Genomic DNA, 24681 nt, shown 5'->3' with positions numbered 1-24681 from the left:
AGAGGTTAAACCTCTTCCAAAAGCCAGGTGTTGTCCCATCCATGCTCCAACCGAAGGCCCCCTCATGCCTTCCACTCTTCCCCTGTGACCTCCAGCCCAACGTGCTCTTGTTCCCTGAAATAGTGGTTTTCAAACAGTGTGCTGCGGCCCACTTGTGTGCCATGGGAACTGTCCAAGTGTGCCATGAAATGTCACCAATTTCCCCTGGCTGTGGATCTTTTCAGAGTCATCGCAGGTGAGGGGAAATTGATGACCCTGCACCAGCTGAGGCTCAAGCAGCAAGACTGCCTGAGTCCCAGCTGGCACGATGGTTCATCAATTCCCCCCTTCCCCCTGTGGTAGCTCTTTGGAGAGCCACTATGAAGAAAAATGCCAACTGCTCAGGACCCCGTTCGTGCTGGGAGGCAGCTGAAAAGCAAGTGCCCACCCCCGCCCACCATCTAGGACTCACCAACTCAAAGCGGAGTCAGATCCTTATAGCACAGAGGATACAAAACCTGGAGACAGATCACCACTGCTCCAATGCTCACCCCGCCACCACCCAAACACCTTTCAAATGTCATGGATCTTACGCATGTCTATTGCACTATATAGCGTACCTCATGCAGTGAGCTAAATACCCTGTCAACAGCTGCCTGAGTGAAACCAGACAATCGCTACACTATTGCATGAGCTAACAAAGGAAGATAATAAAAGCCTCACAAGCCACCTGTGAGCGAACACTTTCTGCAAAGCAGTTACTCAGTATCTGATTTCTCAGTCCTCATCTTCAAAGGGAACCTGCACAACACTTTCAAAAGACAAGCCTGGGAGCTTGAATTTATAACTTTACCAGAGAGATTCCAAAAGTCATGGACTCATTAGAGACACTGGATTTATGACTTGTTGCAACAATCTATAACCCATTAACAACTCCTGCCCCATCCCCCTCAGCTGCCTTTCCTGCTCCCTCCCTGACTTTCCTCCCTATCACTTCCCTCGAATCGTCCCTTGAAATAGGTACCTAGCTACCTGCTCTGTGCTGAGTTGTGACACCCTGGGTGTGGGCTTTTTGATCTGCCTCCCCAAGAGAGGGTAGCTGTGTCAATGGGAGAAGCACTTTGCGCACTGGCTATATGTGGGCTAAGTCAGAATAAATGTTTCTCTCAGGAGGATAGATTTTTCATGTAGATGTAGTTGTATCAATATATTGTAGACCTGCTCTGTCTTCACTACCATTAAAACCCCCTGGCAGGCCTGTGCCACCTAACTCATTGGCCGTGTCTACACTAGCCCCAAACTTTGAAATGGCCACGCAAATGGCCATTTCGAAGTTTACTAATGAAGCGCTGAAATGCATATTCAGCGCTTCATTAGCATGCGGGCGGCCGCGGCACTTCAAAATTGACGCGCCTCGCTGCCGTGCGGCTCATCCCGACAGGGCTCTTTTTCGAAAGGACCCCGCCTACTTCGAAGTCCCCTTATTCCCATGAGCTCATTAGCCATTAGCTCATTCCCCAGCCCGTTAGCCGCCTGCATGCTAATGAAGCGCTGAATATGCATTTCAGCGCTTCATTAGTAAACATTTGCATGGCCATTTCGAAGTTTGGGGCTAGTGTAGACGTCGCCATTGTGACACAGTCCATGTTTGGGCTCAGGCCAGAATGAGTCTGAAAGATCCTGCAAGGTGAATGGATCCCTGAACTCAGTCTGCAGCCCAAGCCCAAAAGTTTATATTTCTTTTAAACAGCCCTGCAGCCTGAGGCTATGTCCACACGAGAGAATTTTGTTGACAAAACCCATACAGCATCCACATTCCCAAGGAGTTCTGTCAATACTAAATCAACAGAATGCAGCACTTCTGTTGACAGTGCTCTGCCACTCCCTCATGGGGCAGAAGGTCTCTGTCAACAGAAAGCGAGTCTGGACGTTCTGGGGGCCCTCCGTCAACAGACGGGGCTGCCGGGTCACCGGACAGCCCTTTCTGCTCTGCTTCCACTTGGCCATTTTACCGGTAGGGTGGCAGAGCAGTCTGGTCTCTCGCTGTTGACCTAAGTGGCTTGCTCTTTCGATCTGCCCTGAGATCTGGCTGCAATCTGTCAACAGAAGTTTTGTTGGAAGATATCTTCTGCCAGTAACTTCTGTCGACAGATTGCTCTATTGTAGACATAGCCCAAGTCTAGCAAGTGTGACTCAGCTGGCACAGGTCAGATGCAGCTGTCTAATTGCAAAGTAGACATTCCCCCAGACTACATTTCCCAGTCCTGAAGAAGAGCTCTGTGTAAGCTCAAAAGCTGATCTCTCACCAGCAGAAGTTGGTCTAATAAAAGGTACTACCTCATCTGCCTTGTTTCTCCAATAAGAACTTATACATCCTCCTTGGCCTTTGGATGCCAGTATGCTAGAATGATGGTATTTTTTTAAAAGAAGAAAGTCTTTGCTATTTTCATGCAAATCTCATGCTGCTAAATAAATGGCCTAAAAGTTTCGCAGACTCATAATGCCAAAAACCAGCTGTATACGGATGTGAGCAGCATGTGTAAGAATGACTTGGATCTAGTTCTTATCTCATGTAATTCTCAGTGGCTTTTGTGTTCTTCACAAATAATTAAGAAAAGTTCTTAGCTAGAAACAGTAACAAATTTTTAAAATAAATTCTTTGTAATCACAGCTTCAGCCACCTGATTTAATTTTTTCATTGTAATTTTACACTGATATTTCTCTAAACTGTGAGGAATCTATGGTTTCTCACTCATCTGAACCATATAGATAAATTACCTTTACACTTCAGTTTCTGGAGATAGACCAGCTCACGTTCCCACTGAAATCAACAGCAATAATCTGTCTACACTTGGAAATTAGCTCAAATTCATTAAGGTCAATTTTCTAGCACCTGATTTTGTAAAGTTGAAGGTTCATGTCTACACTGGTAAAGAAAGTCAATGGAGTGTGTCCCTATTATCATTGCTAGGTTTAACGTCCTATCCCACAGTCCTGCTTCCCCATTGCATTGTGGGTTTCTGTTCCAGTGTGCGATGAGACAAAAATGTGCCATGGGTCATTCTGGGTGTTGGTTGTCAGCATCCCATAGGCACTTGTCTCCTCCTCGTCCCTTTGGAAAGCAATGTCAGAGGGGGTTTTTGCAGCCTTTGTCAGGTTTTTGCAGCCTTTTTTCATGCCGATGCAAATGCCATTGCAAAGCTGACATGGAACCTGTGCAGCTTTAAGTGTCCTCTTATGCAGCAGATACTACACAGAGATTTTAAGGGACCCGCATGACAGAGTTTGCTTCCAGACATAGCAAGGCACAGATTGGGGCATACTTCCAAGCCTGTGGTTGCAGGAGCAGTTTCTGCATTTGGGGGGTGGTGCCTAGGGGCTTTGTTAGTGTTTATCACCATGTGCTTCTCTTTCCCCTTTACTGGGGCATTGAGCCTTTCCCTTTCTCCAGGGGCATGGGAAAAGAAAAGGCAGTGGGGGTGGGGGGGTAGCACGGCAGCGCAGTTGTGCTGTCAGGGCTTTATGTCTCTTGCAGTCTTCTACTACACACTCTGCTGGACCATTGAAAATTTCCCTTCCTCTAGCAGCCTGGAGAAGGGAGGGTGATTGGAGCATGGTGTAGAAGCTTGTGCGGTCATTTCGTAGCTTCATGCTCCTTCTCCTGCTGCTTCTAGGTTGCAAAAAGAGCCATCAGTCTGCTTTGAATATGAAAAATTGATAAGGAATGGATGCTAACTCATTGTGGGCACCAGCCAGTTACTGCAAAACTGTTCAGTGGTGCCATGATGCCAGATTACTTACTGACAGCTTGGAATAGAAAGATGCCCAATTGAGGAGGTCGGAATAAGGCAGGCTTCCGCAAAAACTTTGTGAGAAGAATTACAGAGTACCCGTCTGAGAGCTTTATGGAGAGGTGCAAGGAGAATCACAGCTCCGTCCCCAGACACATTAACAAGCTGTTTAGGGGGCCCCAGAAAGTGTAGGCACAGCACCTGCCACAGGTCACAATCAATTGCCTTAACCCACTTGTACCATTATAAAAATTAGAACTCACCTCAAGTGCCTTTTCCTCCATCAGGGTCTAGCTATGAAAGGCCCTGGAGGAGGTGATGAGATCCAACATTACAAAAGCTGCTTGCTGTCAGCGAGATCAGCTGCTCCATTTGCCTTCTGGCTATTGTCCTCCTCCTCCTCTTCCTCATCCACCACATCCTCTTTGCTGTTGCCAGAGGCTTCCTGAGGAACCTCCTCAGAGGTGTCCACAGTCTGTTTGGGGACAGTGCTTGGGTCACAGCTGCTCCAAGAGGCATGTTTGTGGTGAGTACCTAGAATGTCAGTTTACTTCCTTTGTTTTATGGTACACCTGCCTGAGCTCTTTTATTTTCATGTGACACTGCTGAGTGTCCCGAGGATACCCATTTTCCTCCATGCCTTTTGAGATCTTTGTGTATATTCTGCGTTTCTTTTGCTGCATTGTAGTTTTCCCAACACAGATTCATCCCCCTACACACAGTGCCCACCACTCCCTTGAACAATGAGGTTGTGGATCTCCTGCATGCTCCATGCTGGAGCTTGTCTGCAACCCTGAGAATTCATACCAGATATACTGCTGTCTACTCTACTTGCCACATTGGCCAATCCGGAAATGCCATTCAAATTTTCCTAGGCTGCTGCTTCCACAGCTGGAGAGCAGTGGAGCTGAAAGTGATGGCCAGAGTGGTCACATTGGGGTACTGTGGGACACATTCTGGAGTCCACGAATGTCAAACTTCACAGTGCTCCATCTAGACTACCCTAAGGTCAACCATGAAAGATTGAATTTGGTGTTACTCCTCATGAAAAGTAGTACAAAAGTTGACCTTGATACCCCTTAAAGTCGACGGAATGGCTCCTGTAGTGTGGACTGATGCCTTACAAATTCGACCTAAGTCACCTAAATTCAAATTAATTTCCCAGTGTAGACCAAGATCAAGACTCTATAAATGGCGAGTGAAGCAGGGTTGGGCCCTCTATGGTATACTCAAATGTGTCCTGTGGGGGTGTTATTCCAATGGATCCAACTTCACATAAGAGATCAAGGATTTTTAAAAAGAATTTGGCAAAATACAATGGAAAGTTGGATTTTTTTTTAACCATATTCAGTCTCTAACTCAGGAAAATGTTCTTTGACACCCTTCCTATTTCATTAAAACACCTCAGGGAAGTTATTCACCTCCCTCTGAACAAATTGTAATGCATAAATTCACATCACATCTCCAGGGTCAGATTTAGTGATAATTTGACTCAAACTAATATATACATAAAGGGATTTTGCAAATTTATAATTTCCAAGGGGGGCACATCTGTTAATATTCTATTATAATTTCTTAACTCCATTTCTTTCATTAAGGAGCTAACTTTGTTCCCAAGTGGATCATTAGCTTTTACCTGTTTTGATTAATTTAAGTCATATTGCCAATAGCTACCTAAGGCTTTATGAACTGGATGGGAACTTTTAACTCTTGTTTTAACCCAGTCTTTCACCATGAGAAATCTTGTCAACTCTAATTGCATTTAGAGGAATTTAAATTCACATCTTCTGACATTATTTCTGAAGCTATAGTAAGTGAAGTGTGTATTACACTCCTCATCAGGAGCTTTTAACATCATCATAGGATTTGAGCTGGAGTTTGATCCAGTTTATTGGTCCTTCATAGTGGACCAAATCCCAAGAGACACTGAACACCCTCAGCTCTCTTTGGCTACGTCTACACGTGCAGCCAACATCGAAATAGCTTATTTCGATGTTGCGACATCGAAATAGTCTATTTCGATGAATAACGTCTACACGTCCTCCAGGGCCGGCAACGTCGATGTTCAACTTCGACGTTGCTCAGCCCAACATCGAAATAGGCGCAGCGAGGGAACGTCTACACGTCAAAGTAGCACACATCGAAATAGGGATGCCAGGCACAGCTGCAGACAGGGTCACAGGGCGGACTCAACAGCAAGCCGCTCCCTTAAAGGGCCCCTCCCAGACACAGTTGCACTAAACAACACAAGATCCACAGAGCTGACAACTGGTTGCAGACCCTGTGCCTGCAGCATAGATCCCCAGCTGCCGCAGAAGCAGCCAGAAGCCCTGGGCTAAGGGCTGCTGCCCACGGTGACCATAGAGCCCCGCAAGGGCTGGAGAGAGAGCATCTCTCAACCCCCCAGCTGATGGCCGCCATGGAGGACCTAGCAATTTCGACGTTGCGGGACGCGGATGGTCTACACGGTCCCTACTTCGACGTTGAACGTCGAAGTAGGGCGCTATTCCTATCTCCTCATGAGGTTAGCGACTTCGACGTCTCGCCGCCTAACATCAAAGTTAACTTCGAAATAGCGCCCGACGCGTGTAGACGTGACGGGCGCTATTTCGAAGTTGGTGCCGCTACTTCGAAGTAGCGTGCACGTGTAGACGCAGCCTTTGAGACCAAAAGGGGCATTGCAGATACCATCTCTTAGGCCAAGTCTACACTACAGAACAACAACTACCTCAATCAAGGGTGTGAAAAATCCAGATCCTTGAGAAATGCAGTAATATCAACCTAACTCTCAGCCTAGATAGTACTGTGTCAGCTAGAGGTTTTGTTCTACTCCATTTCATGGAGGTCAATTAATTACGCTGATGGGAAAATCTCACCCACTGGCATAGTAGCAATTCATATTTAGGCTGATTGTTTCGTTGAGACTAGATTCCTTTAAAACCTAGTTCCAAAATTTGTCTGCTTCAATATAGGTGTTCAAAGGAGGACAAAAAAACAAGAAAAACCCTTTTATTCCACTGAAGCATCCATTATTTGGTTGCCTATAATCCCTTGAAGGCAAGTGGTTGACTGACTACTTCTGCTGGTGGCATTGGTGAGACCAGAAAGAGCATGTCTGACCAAGGTGGAGGCTTGCCATTGGCATGTTGGAAAGTGCTGGGAGGCCCCCAGTGGGTGTGGGGAATGATCAAGGAAAGGGAGAAAACATCCTGCAAGCAGGGGAGGTTTGGAAAGAGCCCAGCACTCCATTGATTATGGCTGCTGGTAAAGTCCAAGTCTGTTGACACGCTCTGCTACCTCCCCATGATGTATATACCTCAGTATATTTCTGAGGTAGCAGAGCGTGTCAACAGACTTGGACTGCTGCAATTTCAGTCCATTGCCCCTTGTTCTATCCTCAGAGGCAAGGAAGAACAAGTTTGGCATAACGAGTTCCCTCCCTCTGCCTTTTGACACCCTTTTAAATACCTGAAAACTGCTATCATGTCCCCCTTCAATCTTCTCTTTTCCAAACTAAACAAGCCCAATGTCTGTGAAATGACCACGATATTGAACTCCATACCAACGTAGCAGTTTATCAGGCAGTTATCCTGAATATTCTGCGGTGTGGCTTGGAGTCATGGACAATCTATTGCCAACCATGTTTTGAAACTCTATCAGTTCCATATGCACTGTCTGAGAAAGATGGCCCACATGAATTGGTGGGACAAAATTGCTAACATGGAGGTTCTTCAGCTGTGTGGCGTCATGGGCATGGAACTAACACTTATGAACAGACAGCTTCTCTGGAATGGTCTTGTTATGAAGATGGATGGTGCATGGGTACCAAAGATGGTCTTCTTTGGCCAGCTTGCTCATAGAAAGTGCTCTATTGGTGCTCAGCATAAGTGCTACAAAGATATCTTAAAGGTGAACATGAAGTTATGCAGCATATCTCCCAGTGATAGAAACTCTAGTTCAGGACAGATTGTGCTGGTATCAAACCATTGTACATGGTTTTAATTGCTTTGCAGGTCAGCATATCCAGCCACTACAGGAAAAGTGTAGGACCTGAAAAGAACATGCAATACTTGGCAGCTGGCGAGTTTTCATGTGACATCTGTAATCAGCTCTGATGATCAAGAATTGGTTTAGTCACTTAACAACAGCGTCATAGAAGATGAGGTCTGTCGATTGATGGCTCAGTCCAAGAAGAAGAGCTTTACTCAATCTTGCAGGCTAAAAGTGGCTCCAGCAGAGACTTGATCCAGTCATCTGAGCTCAAAAGTAGTGGGTCAGGTGAGTTTAAGAATCCCACCTTCCTACACTGCTATTTTTAGCTAGCTCAGCTTGAGCTAGCATGAGTCTATCCATCCAGGCTGGTAGGCTCACTCCCAGCTGCAGGGTAGAGACACCCAGAAGGTCTAATTCTGAGCTTGCTGGCAGCCCTGTGTCTACAGGGCAATGATAATGTTCATATTAAACAATTTAACCTCCAAGCCTATAAATCTTTGTTGACCATCTCAGTACATGGCTCCATTACAACATTTTTATCTAATAATCTAAAATTTCCCTTTGTTTTCCAGCATAAGCCCCCTAGTGAATCATTAATTTGATGAGATAAAAATCTCTAGCTAAACAATTATTCATATAATAAAGTTCCCATGTTTCACTAGGATACCTCTCCAGGGTATCTATTAAACCAAAATGGCCCCACACAATCATTTACATCTAAAGAATTCGATTCATTTCTGACTCCCTCCAGGCACTCGTCTTATAGTGATCTAATAAAGAGCAGCTTTGGCTGTTGAACAATAGTGTTCTTGGGAACTTTGAACACCAACCATCAACATTGCCGGGGAAGCTGTACTGAAGCATCTCTCACACATCCCTTTTGAAAATAAAACCTTTCAAAGCATTCAGCAATGAATGTCAGATCCCATAAAAAAAAAAGTCTATATCAGTTTTCAAAATAAATGGCGGCTGTAGCTTATAAAAATATTTTGGAACCCATATGACATTAACCATCTTAATTATTCCTAATATTAAATATCATCCTGGTAATGTTCACAAGCCCACTCAACTTTAAGTGGTAAAAGACTCCTAAAACAATCTGCTCAGAATAATGCTAGTGCAGGAGTGTATATTCCTTTCTCTAGTGCTTTGACTTACCCAGATTTAAATTACTTGTGAAATTCCCATTGACACAAAACTCTCTTGTTATGATGTATGTGGATTTCCTAGCAAACACTACTGGGTTTTTTTCATAAACTTGCAACTAAGTAAGTAGGGATTAATAAAGTACTAGGTTTCTAGGTTGTATCAATTCCATGACTGCATCTCTACAGATAGCATCCTCTAAATTGCACTCATCAGAGATCAGAGGTCTTTTGTACACTGGGAAAATAAATTTAACACAATAGATCATGTTAGGAGTCTCACCTACTTTGATGGAATCCATCTCTGTATTCCTCCTCTACATGCTGTCGTGATAATTGCTGTACGAGATCTGACTTGTGAGGTGTCAAAACTCATAATTTGGTGATTGGAAATATCATGGTAAAATGTATGTAGCAGATTTTTTATTAAATTTCCCCTCAGATATTAAAAATGCATACTCCAGATTGTTGCAGCACCAAAGTAGTCAAACAGCTCCGTCATGAACAAGAGTGGGTGTTTACTGATTAAATGCAAATTAAGGCAAACAGTCATCAAGCGGGAAGGGGTAAGAGAGGAGACAAATGGAAACTTGTACATGAGCATACACAGGTGAAAAAAACGCAGAAGAGAACATCCTGCAACACAAACCCTTTGTGATTCTCTGCCGGAAAGGTTTTTTAAAGAGGGGGACTGGAGCTATAAAAAGGAGGGGCAAACACCCCAGATACTGCTCCACATTCCCTGACCATCTTTGCACCAGAGAAGATAAAAGAAGCAGATGCTGGACTCGGGAGGAGGGGTCTTGACTTAGAAGTTTGTCAGTAATGCTGTTAGAAGCATGGGATGAGAAATATTGCTTCAAATCTAATATTGTTTATGTTAGGCACATGTTAGTTAACAGAAAGCATTTTATCTTTGTTTTTCTTGTATCTCTTTCTCACTCCTCTGCTTCATTGCTCATACTCCCTTAAAAATCTAGCTCTTTGTAGCTAATAAACTTGTTGTTTTTGTTTTATCTAATCCAACGTGTTTGAGTTAAAGTGTCCGGGTAACCCTAAATACGCAGTGACAAAGAGCTCTGTGTGTATTGAAAGCTGGTCTCTCTCATCAGCAGAAAGTGGTCCAATAAAAGATATTGTCTCTGGGACATTTAATGTCGTGAGTTGGTGTATATTTATTACCTTAAAGGAATAATGGATTTAATATATTTGAACTGATCAAGAGAGGGGTGCGTAGTACAAGACATACATTTTTGAGGGGGAGGGAGCATAATCCAGGCCTGGACGTATGTTGTAGTCACCCAGCAGATGTAACCCGGAAAGGTAAAAGCCAGACTGTGACCCAAGTGTGGCTGTCAGATTGCAGTTACGCGTCGGCACTCCAGGTGTGACTTGCATGCTGGAAGTCTGGGAGTGGGCCAGGCAGAAGCTACTGCAGCAAAGCATTTTGAGGCACCCATGGTTGCAGAGTGGGGTGACACAGCTTCTTATTAATCTTGATTGCATCCCAGGATGTCACAGTTACTTGATGTTAAATGATGGTCAGTATAGAGAGGGACAAGTCAGGTCTTAAAATACATTAGCTTATTTTAATTATGTTTAGGATCTCATCCTCTTGTCCTTAGGCTTAATCATGGCCAGCTAATTCATTTTTAAACATAACTGTCCCTTGTGCATGCTGAGTAAATTCATATTAATTTCATGTTAGTTGATACATTTTCTAATACGATGCATTTTCACAGGGGAGAAAAGGCCAACGTGAAAGTATGAAGACCTCCTCCAAAGTCTAAGGTAAGCTTTGATGTAAGCTAAAGAGGATCTCCTCTGGTGCCCTTGGGACCCCAGACATCCCCATCTTCAACGGTAGAAAAAAGAAAGTCAGGGAGAGTCCCTGAAACCTGTGGGAGAGATGAAGCTAAGAGGTGTGCATTGAAATTGAGTTTTGGGAGAGTAGAAAGCTTTACAGCTATATGGGACCGGGAGGCTCAGAGAGATGACAGTTCTGGCACAGAGCTGAGGGTTTAAAGGATGGCTGAGTTGTCCCCAAGCAGATAATTTTTTCTATCTTAGATCATGTATCTTTAAGGTTAGCTGCTGTTGCTGGGACTATATTTCAAGCTAGACACAGACCTTATAAGATATTTAAATAAATCAATATATGAGGTTTGTCTAAGGTTACATGTTTGTTAAAGTTTTATTGATTATACTATTGGCTGTAAATTATGTAACTTAATAAAGCTGTGGACTCTTTCCAATAAATGACAAGGAGGTTATTCAGTTAACTGGAGTCTTAATACAAACAAATCCAATGATATGGCACATTATGAGACCACAGTCCAGGGTCTGACAAATCCAATTCATCATGGAAATGACCACAATTTCACAAACACAAGGTTATGTCATCACAGAATGAATTAGGCAGGAGGGGGCCATTTAAAAAAGGGAAAACCTCTACTTGTCCATGAATAACTTGGTCGTAAAATGAGCAATAAAAGTGAACCTGAATAATGGGACTCTCAGAATAATTCAATAGGTTAGTAGTATGTTTTTGCATGTAATTGTCATGTCTGTGTTTTACAGTGCAGATATGTTCTACCCTGGTTTATTATTTACACATTTGTCAAGCACTAAGAGCTCCCTTAAGATGAAAAAGTGCTTATATATAAATCAGTAGTATTAAAAAGGAATTAAGAACATATGGAAAATGTAGGTGGCAATTTTTTCTTTGTGTAGGCTACGGAAGAAGCTAGTGTTCAAGACAAAGAAGGGGTGTGTGAGTTCTTGGCTCTCTGGCTTGCACTCAGAACTGTTAGTTCACATTTCTCTGAGGGATTTGTTTTTCTCTCAAGACCAATTATTTGCTGATTTATTTTCTTAAAACACTTAGAACTGATTTAGAAAGAGATTAAATTATGACTTTTCAAGTGACTAAGGATTAACTCTCCACAAAGCAATGCTTGAAAAGGGTGAGGGTATATGTGTTTGTTTCTAATTTCACTTCTCATAGTACAGAGGAATGATATTACTGGAAGAATATCAGAATCATCTTACTGTTACACCAATAGCCCATCTAGTTCTATATATCCACCCTTCTGACAGCGACTGGTGTCAGATGCTTCAGCGGGAACGAACAGAACAAGACAATTATCAAGTGGTCCATTCCCTGTGAATTTACCGTGAACTTACCTAGTTCTTTTTTGAAGCCAATTATACATTGGCCTTCACAACATCCCCAGGCAATGAGGTCCACAGGCTGACTCTGTATTGTGTGAAGAAGTACTTCCTTCTGTTTGTTTTAAAACTACAGCTTATTAATTTTGTTGGGTAACCCTGAGGTCTTGTGTTATTTGAAAGGATAAATCTCCTCAAGGCATATGCTGTATCAAGTAAGGGTTTCAGGCCCAATGTACAATTGTTTTGTCCTGAGCGTTGGCTCTAATACGTGGGCCCTCTTCACGACGAAGCAAAGAGTAAGTGTTGTATAACAAAGGCTCACAAGACATTCTCTGTGACAGTTGTAAGAAAATGTGCTTCACTTTTATTTAACACAGAGCAGAAAGAAAGGAAAAGCCAACTACTTTCTGCTGAGCACTATGACAGTCTAACCCTGCGGTGTCCAATACATTCGCCACTCGCCACGTGGTGAACAGAGCACCACGGTGTGGTGATTTCAGCTGTTGGAGCCTTTAAATGCAGCTCTGCCTAGAGCTGTGTCCGCCCACGTGCCCCGCCGCTTGGTGGGAGAAGTGCGTGGCAGCGGCGGGGGCGGCCACCCCAGCTGCTCCGGTGGTGCTTCCGGCTGCTCCAGCGGCAGCAGCTCCGGCAAGTTGCTGGCATTGATTTAGAATGAGGGGGGACTGGGGGTGCCTGGCCCTGGGGCAGAGGGAGGGCATTTGGGGGCAGGGGCTGGGAGTGCCTGTTTCTGAGGGAACCTGGCTCTGGGAGGGGCAGGGCATTTATTTGGAGTGGCGGGGGCAAGGGGAGCCTGGCTTTGGGAGAGGCGGGTATTTATTTGGGGCGGGGGGTGGTGAATATTGAAAGATGACAAGCACAAGTGTGGCAATCTCTGAATTCCTATTGGACACCACTGATCTAACCAGTTTAGAAGCCAGCATACATTCCAGTCAGCACTGTTCTGATCGAGACAAACTAATTAAGCATGGATGTTGACTAGTTTATTAGTATCCTCTCTTAGCTGTTCCCAAGAACTCACAGCCAATAAGAACACAGCAGGCAGCTTGAGTGCTAGTTCACTCGTGTAATACACATAGGCATTCTGAAGTGTGTAATTCTGCTCTGAAAATGTCTCTCTCTATAGAGGGCATCTTCTAACTTGTCTGTATGTATTGAGAGTCCTAGCTGTTGATGTTTCTGACTGAAATAGGTGTTTACTGCTTTTCACTCCTGTTCACCCCGCAGAGCCAAGACAGGCATTAGAAAAGATTGAATCTATATCGGTTCACATACAATCAACAGAATTGTTAAATAATAGTGTAGTGAGAAATAGTTTGCCTTTCTTCCTACTCCCAACTTTCAGTATCAAGGGGATGCCCCATGGCAATTACCCATCCTACAAGCTATTGGGCTGCTGTCCCTTGCAAGACTGTTTCTCCCTTCCTAGTATCCCAGAGACAGCACTCCTCAGGGCTGGATGCCTGCAGCTGGATGGAGAATGGATGGGGAGAAGGAGCTAATACTGCTTGCAGAGTAAGGAGGAATATGCATCCTCTCTTAAAACTGAAAAGCTAATCTGCAGTCACTGAGATGCTATGAACGTGGCACCTCTGCTGTGTTATATTACTGAGCATTCTTCATTGTACAGCTGCACTTTAAGTCCCAGATTTTCAAAAATGACTAATTATTTTGGGTGCCTACATTTTTGTGTAGTTGTACGTGGTGCCTAGTGTAAAGGGGCCCCATCCCTTCAGTGCTTCTAAGTACTAGTACACTATAACCTAGACAGTTAGGGATCTATTTTTTCTGAAAATTCTGACTATCGGCCTTCTAAACCTCAGATGCTCTGAAGATGTCTGAAGCTAGGCAACAAAAATAGAGGCAGCTCAGATCATTACCCTGGTTTGCAGTTCCGGCCTAAATCTTTTAGTTATCAAAACACAAAAGTGGCAGATGTGTTTGCTTAATTCAATTTTTGTCCAGTCTGATATTGACGGTTGCAACTAGTCCTGTAAAAATTCAAAAGTGAGTGCGTGATGCTGCTCACAGTTACACTTGTGGGAAGTCAGAATAGTTACTCGGATTTACACCCGTATAACAAAGCAAAAACTCACTCTGTGTGCTTAAAAAGGGCTCTAGAGGAGACCCTGGCGATTACAGACCGGTAAGTCTAACGTCAGTGCCGGCAAATTAATAGAAACAATAGTAAAGAATAAAATTGTCAGACACGTAGAAGAACATGATTTGTTGGGCAAAAGTCAGCATGGTTTCTATAGAGGGTAGTCATGTCTTACTAATCTATTAGAGTTCTTTGAAGGGGTTAACAAACATGCAGACGGGGGGACCCAGTGAACATAATATACTTAGATTTCCAGAAAGCCTTTGACAAAGTCCCTCACCAAAGGCTCTTATGTAAATTAGGTGCTCATGGGATAGGAGGAAAGATCCTTTCATGGATTGGAAACTGGTTAAAAGACAGGAAACAAAGGGTTGGAATAAATGGTAAATTTTCACAATGGAGGGGGGTAACTAGTGGTGTTCCCCAAGGGTCAGTCCCAGGACCAATCCTATTCAACTTGTTCATCAATGATCTAGAGAAAGGGGTAAGCAGTGAGGTGGCAAAGTTTGCAGATGATACCAAGCTGTTCAGGATAGTCAAAACCAAAGTAGATTGTGAAGAACTTCAAAAAGATCTCAGCAAACTGAGTGATTGGGCAGAAAAATGGCAAATGAAATTTAATGTGGGTAAGTGTAAGGTAATGCACATTGGGAAAAATAACCCCAATTACACACACAATGTGATGGGGGCAAATTTAGATACAACAGATCAGGAAACGGATCTTGGAATTATAGTGGATAGTTCTCTGAAAACATCCACGCAGTGTGCAGCAGCACTGAGTAAAGCAAATAGGATGTTAGGAATTATTAAAAAAGGGATAGAAAATAAGACTAAGAATATCATACTTCCCCTATATAAAACTATGGTACGCCCACATCTTGAGTACTGTGTACAGATGTGGTCTCCTCACCTCAAAAAAGATATTCTGGCGTTAGAAAAAGTTCAGAAAAGGGCAGCTAAAATGATTAAGGGTTTGGAAAGGGTCCCATATGAGGAGAGGCTAGAGAGACTGGGACTTTTCAGTCTAGAAAAGAGGAGATGATATGATATGATAGAGGTATATAAAATCATGAATGGTGTGGAGAAAGTGAATATTGAAAAGTTATTTTCTTGTTCCCATAATATAAGAACTAGAGGGCACCAAATGAAATTAATGGGTAGTAGGTTCAAAACTAATAAAAGAAAATTTTTCTTCACACAGCGCACAGTCAACCTGTGGAACTCCTTGCCAGAGGAGGCTGTGAAGGCCAGCACTCTAACAGAGTTTAAAATAGAGCTTGATACATTTTTGGAGGTTAGGTCCATAAATGGCTATTAGCCAAGGGTAAAGTGTGGTGCCCCTAGCCTTTAGTCAAAGGCTGGAGACAGATGGCAGGAGACAAATCGCTTGATCATTGTCTTCGGTTCACCTCCTCTAGGGCACCTGGCACTGGCCACTGTCGGCAGACAGGATACTGGGTTGGATGGACCTTTGGTCTGACCCAGTATGGCCGTTCTTATGTTCTTATGTGAGTTAGTTCAGGGAAAAGACACATTGATGCCAGTGTAAAGCTAGTGATAGTTTTGCCTGCAAGACTGGCCCCAGACTCTGCGTGCACATACAACATACGCTAATGAAGATCCATTATGTGTACGTATCAGCCATAGTTCAAAACATTTCCCTACTGGATAATCTCATATGCTTCCCTCTATCCATTAATGTCTCCCTTCTCACCCTTTCCCAGAAAAATCCTGTTAGCTAAACTGTGCAAAACAAACTGTAACTTAACAACCTCAGATTCTGAGAGACCAACCCTCTATGAAAGCTCCGAAATCAGGCCTCTCATTAAAAACGCTCTCTAAATAGATCCATAATGTAGAACTAGATTGGCTCCACAATAATGTAGGACTGATCTCATAATACATTGTAAAGGTGACCTATCTTCTAAAAGTTAGCTTGAGTGCAGCAGTGATTATTTAAAGTTTCTTTCTCAAGAAATAGCATTTGATGGAGTGTTAAACTGGCAGTCCAGTGGGGTGCACGAAATGCCTTCAAATGATCTGACCAACATGACATCTAGTTATCTTGACCTGACCATTAGCCCTGGGATGTGAGCAAGGAAAGATGATGAGAGTTGTTATATGTAAAAAAGCTTAAGGCCTGAACCAGCTCGCATTAAAGCAAATGGCAAAATGCCTTATTGACTTTGACGGGAGAAGGCTCCAATCCTTCATTTGTTCTGTTTTGGAGCAGAAGTTGATAGTGAACATTAATAATGATGTGACAGTAATATAAAGGTCACGAGTTTAACACTCTGAGTTACAGCTGTACAAAGGGGTGTTTTTCTTTGCAGTTATTTCTCTTGTATTGTCTTTACCATTTATTGTTCTATCTCTGTTGCCAATTTACCCATGCCCCTGGCCTTCACTTGCCTCCTCTTTGTCTCATTTAACTTCACCAGGGAAACGGGGGAGGAGAGAGAAGGAAGATAGAGGGGAAGGGAAAGGAAATAAGAGCAGGGGAAATCAGAATGCAGACTGAGTATGTAATAACATAAAGAAAACAACACCATCTTATTTCATACCCTAATTCTTCATAGTCCATCCCTTCCCCCACCCACCAACACACCCTTTTTGCCCTACAATTTGTAGTGTTTATGTCTGAGGTTATGGTGTGGTCCTGCAGATATTTAGGCTCCATCTACACTTAGAGAAAACTTTGAAATAGACATGCTGGTGGCCATTTCCAAGAATACTAATGAGGCACTGAAATGCATGTTCAGCACCTCATTAGCATTCCGCTGGTCACGGCACTTCAAAATGGCCGCTTTTTGCTCCCTCGCAGCTAATCCAGACTGGGGTCCTTTTCAAAAGGACCCCGCCAACTTCAAAATCCCCTTGTTCCTATCAGCAGATAGGAAATTCTGAGGAGTAAAGGGACTTTGAGGTACCCCAGGCACTTTGAAGTACTGGTGGGTGAGCCGTGGCTAGATGCGAGCCAGCACTTCGAAGTTTAACACTTCGAAATTGCCGCTGGGGGGAATTTGCTTAATGAGGTGCTGCATATGCGGCGCAGCACTTCATTAATAAACTCCCAACACCCTATTACCATGCTCCATTCAAAGTAGGGAGCTAGTGTAGACAAGCTCAAAATGTTCCATATTATGCAATAAAAATAAAAAAAAATTGAAAAAAGTAAGAATTGAAATTTCTTGGGGTATTTAGCACATTGAAATTCCCCTCAAGAAGATACTGCTGTAGAATATATGCAGTATTGGTCACATAGAGCATTTTTAAAAATCAGATTATTTAACACACTTTCAGCAACACAAAACCAATTTTCCTTCCTTAATACATTTTTAAACGTGGATGAAGAACAGAACATCAGAATCGGGAAAGCAGCTACTATTTTTGGAAGACTTATGAAATGAGCATAGAAGAATCCTACACTAACTGTGAAAACAAACATACTAATCTACCAGGCATGTGTATTAGGTATCCTGCTATATGGTTCTGAGGCACGGACCACCTATTCGAACCAAGAGAAAAAACTGAACAGCTTCCATTTTCGCTGCCTCCACAGAATTACGAGTATCAGCTGGCAAGATAAAGTCTCAAATGCAGATGTCCTGTCAAGGTCTGGCATACCCAGCTTCATAGTGATTCTCAACAGCAGAAGACTACGACGGCTTGGTCATGTGAGAAGAATGGGTGACGAACATCTTCCCAAAGAAATCGTCTTTGGTGAACTGTCATGTTGGTTGAGAATAAGGGGAAGACCAAAGCTAAAATTCATGCAAAAACGCCATGAAAAATTCATCAATCCAAAAATCATAGGAATCTACATCATCAAATTGAAATACCTGGTGACAATTGGTACAACAGGGCACATCGTCCTTCGATGGCATATGTGCAAACCACACAAAAGAACTTGGTCTTAGAAGAAAAAGTTCTCAGACTCAAGAATTCGGAAATAGACTGACATGAGGTTATTGCAATCGGCTGTGCAAATCCAAGGATAAGCCATGAGAGAAGCTGCAGACTCAAACGCTTCCCATAGATCCTCACAGCTGCTGCTAACCACTGTCTCTGAAGACAAAAAGGGGCCACTAGTGCTTACTAACCTGACATTGAGTCACTCTCTTTCACGGAGCTTGTTATTTGTTGATTTGCGTTATGGTAATATGCAGGTACAGTGATTAAGTGCTAGGTGCTTTACAGACATGTAACAAAGATGTAGGCTGTACCCCAGAATGCTGACAATCTGCATGTCATGGTGCAAAAGTTGGCAGGTAGAGATAAATGGGATTTGGGAGGGGAAAATAGACCTTACAAGTGGTGTTCTCTAAAGGGCAAGAGTAAAATATGTGTTCTCATCCTGCAGCCATGATTTTTGGATCTGCTGCACAGAGATGTTTCTGGTACCTAACCCCACAGGATCCAGAAATTGCTCTTATGGGTGCGGGGCTTAGATGTTAATGCACATCAGGGGATTTATTTGTTTTTTTGGGTTTTGTTTTGTTTTTTTGGCTAGCTCTTAAACACGTCTCAGTTTTGTTCACATAGTATTTCATCAGAATATAGTTATGTTTTAAACCAAAACTAGGCAACATTTATCTCTAGCAAAGGCCATTGTATTCTGTGTTACAGAACTTTGATCTCACAGACCAGTCTCTTTATATTAAGTAACAAGGCATCATTTGATTTACATTTCATCCATTCTTTATCACGTTTATATTCAGGTAATTGCCTCCATATGTTCCTTTGTAAAAGAAAAATCCAGCTGCAGTACAGGCACATTTACCTTTACGGATGAAGCTATTATGTTGCGTGTTGATGCACTTTTTGTCTTCAATGAGACTGATCTTAAAAGACTGCTTTCCTAGGGGATCTTTATGGTACTTTTTTTTTTAAAAAATGGATCCAACAGAAAACAAGTTTAAATGTGCTAATTTAATATATACATAAATTTAACACTTGCAGTGCCACTAGATATACTGAAAAGTATACTTTGTGTGAGGCACCTTGTGTGTTCAGTGGTGTTATTGTAGAATATTGAATAAGTTTCAGTGACGTTGGACATACTTCCAGGTAAGACAGCTTGTCCGTGTTTGCATGTATGTTAGTATCTCCGCTAATGGGTACTACAAGTTTCTGTGTAGCGTACAGGCTGACTCTGTGGGCGTTCTGGGGCGGGAGCACCCACAGAAAAAAAACAGTCTCCAACATCAGTCCCCCTCAACTCCCTCACAGTGCCTCCCACTGCCATGGATCAGCAGGGGAGGAAGGGGCAGAATGAGGCGTGGTGGGGTGGAGTGGGGTCTTGGGGTAGGGGAGAGCTCTGGGACAGAGCAGGCGTTAAGCACCTCACAGCAATTCATAAAGATTGCAGCTGTGCAGTATTGTACAGCAGCAAACCAAGCTACATTGACTTACTCAGGGGTTTGTAGGAAGGGAAACAGTTCACTGACTCCAACACAAATTGGGAAGACTGAAAGGCTAGTGATGTGCACATATTAATGTCGGAATAGAACTATTTGTGCACTAAGCCGATTGGTTAGAGAAGTAGCTGTTAAGAGCAGAGGAGAGGTGTTTTGGAAATGCCAGTACAGTGCACATAGAAAGGGTAGTGCTGACTTTGGTTCTGTATGCTGTATAAAGATTAGGTTCTTTGTGTGCCAACAATTGTTGGTGGTGCCATTGACATAATGTTTGTTAATGTTAATGGGAATGTGCTAGCACAATTTACCAAAACCATTGACAACTGTTAAGATGCAGTAAAATTGAAAGAAATGGTGAGAAGACAAACCCAGGAGGTTTGATACCTATGTAGGTGACAAGATATACATTTTTAAAGGTGCCGTTGCTTGTTCCGGGCTTGTTAAGGGATTCACCAAATGATTTTGTTTAGAAAGTACAGTGAACATTGCAGGAATATTTTAAAGAAGATGTTTTTTAACTGCTCCCTTTTTCTTCTGGAGCTATAGCTGAGATCCAGTCTTAGGCTGGATAGGACAGTGTGTTGGCTTTGAGCCTGGCACAATGCCCCCCACCCTGCCCAACTTAGATTGCCTGCAGATGCAACTCCAAGATTAGTGCTTATAAATAATATAGTATGCAAAGCTTTCAGTTCTGCCATGACACTGAGCTGCCTCCATCTGTCATGCCTTATGTATTGATACTCCCAACACCCTTGTGGGGTAGGAAAGTGCTATTACACTCATTTTAAGGTTGGACATTAAGAAAAACTTCCTAACTCTCAGGCCATGAATATCTGACACTTTTTTTTTTTATATCATACATTGATGGCATATATTTTCTGTTATTAATACCAGATACAATGTTACGGCTTCATTGCTATGATTAAATTACTTCATTTTGGTTTTGCTGTGTACGTTGCTGTTTTGTTTTGTTTTGGTCAGACAACAGTTTTTTAAAGAACATTTTCATAGGTGTTCCACGTAAAGATATTATTGTTTGATGTTCTGTGATCTCAAAAAGTTTCAGAAACGCTGGTCTGGAAATATTTAGTGCTCCCATGAGTGCAAGGGACTGGAATAGATGACCTTTTGAGGTTCTTTCCAGTCCTTTACTCTTACGATTCTATGCCCTTCCAGTTCCTATCCTTCTGAGGTTTTGGTGGCAAACCAGAATCAGGGAAAAAATTCTGGCCCTTCCTTCTCTTTGGCTTGCAGGTTGCAGTATGTGCATCCTGCTATGTGCTGCCAGTGTTTGGCCTCAAATATTCTAGGATAAACTCTGCAGCTATCACAGAATTGCATGTGATTACATAGGATTTATTTCTGTTAAACGTCTTAGCTGTCAAATACATTTGTCATATAATGCTATTGAAATAGTTGAGTAATAATGACTTCTCTAACGTCAAATAAAGCTTTGTATTTATGCAATCACTCACACTGTTTTTGGGTAAAGGCACCAAAATTCCTTTTAAACCAAATTACAGCGTACTAGAATTTGATTTTATGCTGTTGCTTCCATACTAAAACTATCTCAAATTATTGTGTATTGTCATGTGCCTGAGGCCCAAACCATAGGTTCTATAATAAATTTAGGTTTTATTGATGACTCTAAATATGAACACAGACGTGTTATAAAATGTACATAGAAATTAACTGAAAAATAGTTATGATTTTAAGGAATTATGAAACATTCATTTGCACTGCTGGAAAAGCAAACACTATAACATTTTGCTAGCACTTCAGAACCAGGAAGTAAAATTGACGAGCCTAATTTCACTATCTACGCCTTGGGAAATTCACAAGTAATATAATTCTTTAAAACTATGACAAGTAAATTATATTGCAAATTCCATCGTAATTTTGGTGGTGTTATTAATGATTATATATATTTTAATTTAAATCTGAGGGTTTTTAAATGTAAATCTATGGTATCCCTTTAAATACCGATGGTGCAGTGACAATGTAGGCCCCTAATAGGAAACATGTAACATATGATAACAACCACAGACCTTGGGAGGCAGGTCTGTCCTTACCTACGGACAGCCTGCAAACCTTAAACAAATCCTCACCAGCCACTACAGATCACAGACCAGTGGCTCTAGGCCTGGAACCAGCCCCTGCAACGGCCCTCACTGCCAACTCTGCTCACATATCTACACCAGTGACATCATCACAGGACCTAACATCAACCATGTCATCAGGGGCTCCTTCAACTGCCCATCTACTAATATAATATATGCCATCATGTACCAGTAATGCCCCACTGCAATTTACATTAGCCAAACTGGACAGTCTCTATGTTAAAGAATAAATGGACATAAATCAGACATCAGGAGCGGTAATGTACAGAAGCCCTTAGGGGAACGCTTCATTCTCCCTGGACACTCAGTAGCAGATTTAAGGGTGACAGTTCTCAAACAAAGAAATTTGAGAAATCTCTGAGCTGCAATTTATTTGCAAATTTGACTCCGTTAACCAACGATTAAACAGAGACTGGGAGTGGCTCACATCTTACAAAGGCAGCTTCTCTGCCCTGGGTGTTAAGAGCTCCCCATTAGACTCTGACAATGGCTCATATCTCCCTGTCTGATCTGACTTGTTTTTATTTCTTTTGATAAGTACTGTTGATACTGGGCCATTTCCACCTTGCTGAATAGACCCTGTCAGCTCTGGCCCTCCCTTTTTCTGGGACCCCACTCTTTAAATACCCCTCTGAAGCCACCCCCCTTGCCCACTCATGCATCTGATGAAGCGGGTCTTTGCCCACAAAAGCTTATGCTCCAAAATATCTGTTAGTCTATAAGGTGCCACAAGACTTTTTGTTGTTCTCGAAGCTACAGACTAACGTAGCTACCTCTCTGATACTGATAATAATAACCACTGACTTGAACCATCATGCAGCCTGTGTTAGGTTTTGGAAATCAATGGAAGAGGAGCCAGTAGTTAGCAACTTATGAAGTATAGTAGGTGATACTTTGTTTCCATTTTAAATCATGTGGACTAGCTGCAAGGAAGCTGCATAAGTACAGCTCCTATATAATGGGTGGGAATCAGAAGATCACAGGCCGGGAGGAATATGTGTGGAGAGGCAAGAAGTGACTAAGCCTGAGGATAGAAGAAGAACCTGAGGTGATATTGAGTTAAATTGAATTGGAAGCGCCTAGTGAGAGGCACTCTTGTAGAATTTAATAATAGAAGAGGTCCTTTCTGCAGAGTTTTCCAATCATCCTAGAGAATATAACAGCAAACTATATTCTTGCTATGCCTTGTATGAGATGCGTACAAAATGTATAGAAAAGTTTTGCTCTGATGGAATTCTGTAGGATGATTAAATGAAGTTCTGTAGAACCTTGTTAAGTGTCTCTATTTATATCATCCCTGTTCAATATATCAGGTTTCTGCATACAGGGAGGGAAACAGAGTGAGGATAGGAGGAAGCAAATCACATATGGCTAGATTCATAAAAGGACTCAGGCACATAATTGCACCGTTAGGCTCCTAAATCCAAGAGTCTGGCCTCACTAGGAGTCACAGAATGCCAGCTCAGATGTCTCCAAATCTGTAAGCATCTAAACTTTTTCAGCACCTACAGTTATTCAGTGAAAGTTCGCTAGGTGCCTATGTTTCTATCTCTGTGAATGCAAACTGCACTCCACATTGGGTGTCTAGCTGCCCAAGCCCCAGAGCGATGCCTGAACCAGGGGAAAACAGGTGTTCCCTTTCCTGGGCCTGCTGATGCTTTCATTAGACATAATGGAATAGCTTCAATAGAAGAGACTGGCAGCACTACTTCAGAATATCCCATAGTTCAGTAGTCAAATGTCTTCTCCTCAGGCAGAGGGAGTCCTTGATCCAGAGATCACCCACATCCCAGGTGAGTACACTAGCCTCTGGGCTAGCATTATGAGGGCACTCCAGCATTGCTCTCCACACCTTCTTGCTACAATGGCACATCATAGCTATGGATGGAAGGAGCTACATACATGGAAAACAGTACCTTCACTGAACTGTGCTCAAAGTATTTCTGAAACATGAAAACAAGTGTGTTCCATTCTATGGACTTCCACAACTGCAAGACGCTCGTGGCAGCTAACAGACATACTAAATATCATGAAAAGCTAGAAGAGGGAGTTGTGATATTGTCACTGGTGTCTTAATCATCTGGTTAAGAGGTCAGTCCAATAGTCAGGGAGCAGTAAAGTTTGCTGTGAATGAGATTGTGTTGGTTAATGATTGTCTCTTAGCGATGGACAAAGGTATAGTGTCCATGTTAATTTCATTAGAGCTGTCCTCTGTCACTGATGCCATAAGATGTTGTTGAGACCTATTTCTTTATTACTGGTTGCAGGCAGATGACTCCTGAGTGGCTGTATTCATTGTTAGGTAGGAAGTCTCAAAAGGCAATTGTTCTTGCACTTTGAAGTCAGTTATGCCACCAGAAAAGCTGCCAGGACTGGTGACATACAGATTCATAAAATTCAGTAGAAGGAATATGAATAACATGGTGTTAGGATGAAATTGGAGAATATGAACATGGACTGGCAGAGTCATAATTAGGGAAGACCAAAGTAGTGAAGGGGAATGGGCAGAAGCCACCAGAAGAATTGACAAAGGTGATTCTGCATTTATGTCTGGCTGGAAGGGTACAATCGTTTATCTCCTGTGTGGACCTTTCTAGTGTCATCCATACATTTATCTCATAGAAGCGAGGCTGCAGTGGTGTGCTCCAGACTGGGCAGTGATGCTGCCATGGCAGCTTGGAAAGTGAAACTAATCCAGCTGATTCTCTGGTGTTACTGTGGAAAACCTGAAACAATTGCCAAGAGAATGGGTGTGATGGGTTGCACGGGTCCACAGTAACACCAGAGAGTCAGTGGCATACTACACATGGCTTTATATGCAAGTAATACAACTGTAGTCTGCAAGACAAGAGAAGCATGAACTCAACTTGGCAGCTAAGTAAAGAAATCATCCAATACTTTGTTTTACAATTGATTTGTTTGTAGCTCTTTAAACCAGCA

At 42.6% G+C, this 24681-nt stretch overlaps 1 protein-coding gene across 16 annotated transcripts in view; it reads left to right on the top strand.

The window, feature by feature from the left end:
• RNF182 (ring finger protein 182) overlaps nt 1-24681 on the top strand; it is a 137861-nt gene that overhangs the window by 21505 nt on the left and 91675 nt on the right. For 11 of the 16 annotated variants that reach the window (XM_074987633.1, XM_074987629.1, XM_074987628.1 and 8 more), the window contains exons 3-5: nt 4209-4296; nt 7784-8048; nt 10651-10699. The gene's annotated coding sequence lies outside the window, so the exon portion shown is untranslated. The remainder of the gene's footprint in view (nt 1-4208; nt 4297-7783; nt 8049-10650; nt 10700-24681) is intronic. The other 5 variants (XM_074987627.1, XM_074987624.1, XM_074987632.1 and 2 more) reach the window with 2 other exon arrangements.

Source organism: Carettochelys insculpta, chromosome 2, assembly GCF_033958435.1.
Source record: "Carettochelys insculpta isolate YL-2023 chromosome 2, ASM3395843v1, whole genome shotgun sequence".
Lineage (NCBI taxonomy): Eukaryota > Metazoa > Chordata > Testudines > Carettochelyidae > Carettochelys > Carettochelys insculpta.
Note: the sequence above shows the minus strand (reverse complement) of the source record. Positions and strands in the feature narration are given on the sequence as shown.